This window comes from Triticum aestivum, chromosome 7B (assembly GCF_018294505.1).
Source record: "Triticum aestivum cultivar Chinese Spring chromosome 7B, IWGSC CS RefSeq v2.1, whole genome shotgun sequence".
NCBI classification, from domain to species: Eukaryota; Viridiplantae; Streptophyta; class Magnoliopsida; order Poales; family Poaceae; genus Triticum; species Triticum aestivum.
Genome location: NC_057813.1, coordinates 102,123,608 through 102,129,607, shown reverse-complemented (window position 1 = coordinate 102,129,607; position 6,000 = coordinate 102,123,608).

Genomic DNA, 6,000 nt, shown 5'->3' with positions numbered 1-6,000 from the left:
ATAACAAATGATAATCATGCTCTGAAATATTCTATGATCACCACGTTAGTCACAAAATAATAATCCATGATGCACGCAAGCAGGTTATACAACATGAATATGCAATAAGGGAGTAGAAATAGAATGCACCGATCGGGTGTCTGAAGCGACGCCTCGAAAGCATAATAATTTAAAGCATGCCTCAATCGGGTGTCTGAGCGACACGACAAAAGGGCTTATAAATAAAAGAAATAACAAGCATGCCACAGTCGGGCGTCTGTGCGACACCACATAAAGGGCTTATAAATAATTTAAATAACAAGCATGCCACAGTCGGGCGTCTGAGCGACACCACATAAAGGGCTTATAAGTAATTTATGTTGGAGAACGTAGTAATTTCAAAAAAAATCCTACGCACACACAAGATCATGGTGATGCATAGCAACGAGAGGGGAGAGTGTTGTCCACGTACCCTCGTAGACCGAAAGTGGAAGCGTTATAACAACGCGGTTGATGTAGTCGTACGTCTTCACGATCCGACCGATCCAAGTACCGAACATACGGCACCTCCGAGTTCAGCACACATTCAGCTCGATGACGATCCCCGAACTCCGATCCAATAGGGTGTCGGGGAAGAGTTCCGTCAGCACGACGGCGTGGTGACGATGATGATGTTCTACTGACGCAGGGCTACGCCTAAGCATCGCTACGATATGACCGAGGTGGAATATGGTGGAGGGAGCACCGCACACGGCTAAGGAACGATCACGAAGATCAACTTGTGTGTTATGAGGTGCCCCCTGCCCCCGTATATAAAGGAGGGAGGGGGAGGTGCAGCCGGCCCCCTAGGGGTGCGCCTGGAGGAGTCCTACTCCCAGCGGGAGTAGGACTCCCCCCTCTTGCCTCTTTGGAGAAGGAAGGGGGAAGGGGGAAAGAGGAAAGGGGGGCGCCCCCCCCCTTCCTTGTCCTATTCGGACTAGGGGGGAGGGGCGCGTGGCCTGCCCTGGCTAGCCCTCCTCTTCTCCCTTAGGGCCCATGTAGGCCCATTAACCCCCGGGGGGGTTCCGGTAACCCCCCGGTACTCCGGTAAAATCCCGATTTCACCCGGAATGATTCCAATATCCAAATATAGGCTTCCAATATATCAATCTTTATGTCTCGACCATTTCAAGACTCCTCGTCATGTCCGTGATCACATCCGGGACTCCGAACAACCTTCGGTACATCAAAACTATAAACTCATAATATAACTCTCATCGTAACGTTAAGCGTACGGACCCTACGGGTTCGAGAACTAATGTAGACATGACCTAGAACAGTTTCCGGTCAATAACCAATAGCGGAACCTGGATGCTCATATTGGCTCCTACATATTCTACGAAGATCTTTATCGGTCAAACCGCATAACAACATACGTTGTTCCCTTTGTCATCGGTATGTTACTTGCTCGAGATTCGATCGTCGGTATCCAATACCTAGTTCAATCTCGTTACCGGCAAGTATCTTTACTCGTTCCATAATACATCATCCCGCAACTAACTCATTAGTTGCAATGCTTGCAAGGCTTAAGTGATGTGTATTACCGAGAGGGCCCACAGATACCTCTCCGACAATCGGAGTGACAAATCCTAATCTCGAAATACGCCAACCCAACATGTACCTTCGGAGACACCTGTAGAGCACCTTTATAATCACCCAGTTATGTTGTGACGTTTGGTAGCACACAAAGTGTTCCTCCGGTAAACGGGAGTTGCATAATCTCATAGTCATAGGAACATGTATAAGTCATGAAGAAAGCAACAACAACAAACTAAACGATCATGTGCTAAGCTAACGGAATGGGTCAAGTCAATCACATCATTCTCCTAATGATGTGATCCCGTTAATCAAATGACAACTCATGTCTATGGCTAGGAAACGTAACCATCTTTGATTCAACGAGCTAGTCAAGTAGAGGCATACTAGTGACACTATGTTTGTCTATGTATTCACATAGGTATTATGTTTCCGGTTAATACAATTCTAGCATTAATAATAAACATTCATCATGAAATAAGGAAATAAATAATAACTTTATTATTGCCTCTAGGGCATATTTCCTTCAATTTAAATAACAAGCATGCCACAGTCGGGCGTCTGAGCGACACCACATAAAGGGCTTATAAGAGAATAATCACAGTGAATATCCAGGAGGTAGAACCGTCCCAGGGATACTCAATAATTCAAATAATGTAAATGGTTAGTCCATAATAATAGTAATCATAATCATCATGAGTCACAAGTCATGATCCATGTTCTGGTTTAGCAATTTTTCCTCCCAAGACCGACACTTGACCCATCCCAGACTGTAGTCCTTAACCATGGACACGGCTATTCGAATAGATATAATCTCTGCAGAGGGTGTACTCTTTACCCACGAGTAACGGATCCCTTTAGTCCATCGGGACTAATTCTGTCTATGGTCTTTTAATTGAAAACACACCTGACCGCACACACCAGCCTAACTTACTAGTGTTTGGAATCACCCACGACACCCGTTAAGCAAAACTCTAAGTGGGGAGGCTACAACCTTGACTAGCATGGGATCACAAAATTTATAACACGCGCAAACTAGGGGAGCTACCCCCTCGGCTCCAACCGGAAACACCCATGCCCCCGGACCAGGTGGCATGTCTACCGGATGTAGCCGGTATCTTCCACCATGGCCTCTCTGTACGGTGTGTGCTAGGAAGGGGTTGCCAACTTACTGAACCATACCCTACTTATGGAAGGGACAAGTGGTAGTACGAAGCAAGTATGGGGGTTACTGGAACAAGACTCAATCTACGGTCGACTCAGGAGGTTAAAGCATTTGCTACATGATAAGCATAAGAAATATATTTCACACCAATCAGACAGAATCACCACTCATCATACCACACCATGCCTTACCAGAGATAACCGTCTCGACAAAGAACTAGAGACAAGCTCGTGTCTACCCAAGACAGAGACTTTCCCGGATTCCTTCCGATAGGCACGAAAGGCATACGAGGGTGATTACTATCCGAAGCATATCAAATTCCAACAGCAAGGAATCCTTATTATGCACTCATGAATATGATCATAGCACCACATAAAATACTGAATACTTTGCGTCACGGTGGTGTTGTATATGCATCGAACGATACACAAAAAATATTATGCCAGGGTTCAGAATGCTTGCCTTCAAGAGTACGCAAGAGGGGTGCACATTTTTTGAAAGTTGCCTTCTTCTTCAAAAATCCTAAAAAAAATTAAATCAACACATAGTTTCAAAACAGTACAAAAAAGTTGTCTGATTTTTTTCCAAATAAATATGAAAATAAACTAGACAAAATTTGAGAAACAACAGAAAAAGAATCAAATCGTTTGGACTTATATTTAAAAAGTTATAGCCAGTCATACTTTAGTCAAAATTCTGTTTTTAAATAAAAATCAGAAAAAGAAAACGGTTCGGGGCATACGTTTTCGAAGGCGTATTCGGTGGAATACGCTTCCACTTAAGCCAGCGTGGACCGGCTCGTGGGTCACTGACAGTGGGTCCCTTGGGCCCATTGGTCAGGTTTGACCAGCCGCCGCGCCTCCTTTCTCCTCTGGCCGAGCAGAGGCGGAGCTCCGGTGATGGCCGCTAACGAACGGCGGCTCCCCACGGGATTCCGAGGGCAGGGATGGATTCGCCAGTCCAGGGCGGTCCTCCCAGTGGTCGCTAGGTTGGCGGGGGTGGAGGGGGTCGCCGACGGCGAGCTCCGCGGCGGACGGTGGCTTCGGGAGGATTTGGGGTCCCGATCTACGGTGGCTTCCGATCATGTTTGAGAAGTGGGGTGGTTCCGCAAGGTCGAGGGGAAGAGGATGGGAGCACTGGAGGGGTTAGGGGCCTCGGTCTTGGCCGGATTTTACCGGAACATGGCGGCGGCCGAACCTGCCAGAGATGGGAGAGAGGATGGCCTCTGGCCAACTGGGGAGGAGGGGGGGCTTCCTACTACTCGAGCAAGGCTGCTGACGAGCTTAGGCATGATTGGGAGGGCTATTTATAGCCCCGAGAGGTCGGTTCCCGCGGCCGCGGATGAGAGCGCCGGCGTACCGTTGTTCTGTTGCTAGCAGGGCGACGTGGAGGCGATTGGAGCTGGTCGGCGCATTCCGACAAACTCCCCACTACTCAAGGGGGCGAGCTGGCGCGCGCGTATGGCATGGGCGGTGCTGCCACGGCCGAGGCCTGCAGCGGCCGTCAGCTAGCCGCCATGGCCGACCTGACGGTGGCGCTGTGGGGTGCCAGGAGGTGGCCGGGGCGGCTCTACTGTGAGGGAGGAGTCGGGACGCGCTGGCTGTGCGTGGGGAGAGACCAGAACAAGCACGGGGAGGCGGCAGCGGGACGCGATGACTCGGGCGCACGCACGTGCAAAACGCGCGCTCTGGCCGCGCCCAGAGCATGCACGCCAGGCGTTCGACAAAATGCCAACGCGTTCTAGGCCTCTCTGATGCCTCTGCAACTAAACAGGACTAGGCTAATGATAATGTGAGAGCTAATAGACATGTTGGTAAGGTCATTAGAGCAACTTCCCAATGCAAGTCTAAGAGCATGCCAAAACTGGCCATGCTCCTAACCTGCTTGACGAAATGCCAGGGGTATCTAGGCATCTCTTCTGCTGGCCAATGTCTCCAGTTTGGGGTCTCCTTGGGTGCAAGTGATGATGGCAAGGTTATTAGGGCAAAACCAGAAACTTGTTAGTGCAAGTTTTTGAGAAAATCAAATCTGGACAGAAAATAAAGGGCATTATTGCATGGACCAAAAATTCTCCAATGGGTCCAATCTCCTGGACTTAAGGGTTTGGTAGAGTGGTCTATAAGCAGGAAAAAGAATCATGGGTAAAAGGGCAAGTTAAAATATGGTTGCAGTAGAAAATACCAAACTGGGCCAGAGAGCAAAAGAGGATGATTTGCTCAATTGTTTTCAAATAACACCAGTGGGTCTTTGCATATAAATGAACTATATAGTCCTACTAACATCCCCAAATTTTGGTGGGAATATTAAATAAATTTATCAAAGGGTTGTAGTGCAAAAGAGGCTCTAAGGCTTATGAGAAACCATTTTAAAAGAATTAAAGTTCAGGAAAAATAATTATAGAAATAAATCCACTGATAAAAGAAATGTTTTCTTGAGAGGGTATACAAGTCCAACAACATTTTTGAAAAGTTTTCTATTTGGAGAAAACTCCACAACTCAGAAGAAAAGAGTGGTTCTGAATCAAAAAAAATCCAGAAAATAAAAATTTAATATACCAAGGTAAAATTTTAATTCATAAATCATGGTTAAATTTTTGGGGTGTTACATGTACCCTTTCTTTTAGTACAAAAAATGATGGATCTTCCAGAATGTGTTGTGATTGTAGGCCTATTAACAACATCACCGTGAGGTATAGGCACCCCATACCTAGGCTTGATGATATGCTTGATGAACTTAGTGGCGCCACCATCTTTTCTAAAATTGACTTGCGAAGTGGCTACCACCAAATTAGAATGAGATAGGGTGATGAATGGAAAACTTCTTTCAAAACAAAATATGGTTTGTATGAGTGGTTAGTTATGTCATTTGGATTGAAAAATGCACCTAGTACGTTCATGAGATTAATGAATCATGTGCTTAAAATGTTCATTGGCAAGTTTGTGGTTGTTTACTTTGATGACATCCTGATTTGTAGCAAAACTTTGGACGAACATGTTGAACACATCTAGTGTGTGCTTGTTGTCCTAAGAGAGGAGAAATTATATGCTAACAGGAAAAGTGCACATTTTGCACAGACAAAGTTGTGTTTCTCGGCTTTGTTGTTTCAGGTCAAGGTGTGGAGGTAGATGAAGAGAAGGTCAAGGCCATCTGTGAGTGGATCCCTCTGCAAAATGCAAGCCAAGTACGAAGCTTTCTTGGCCATGCTAGTTTTTACTGTTGGTTTGTGAAGGACTTTAGCACTATTGCTGCCCCAAAGAATGAGCTAAGCAAGATAGATGTTC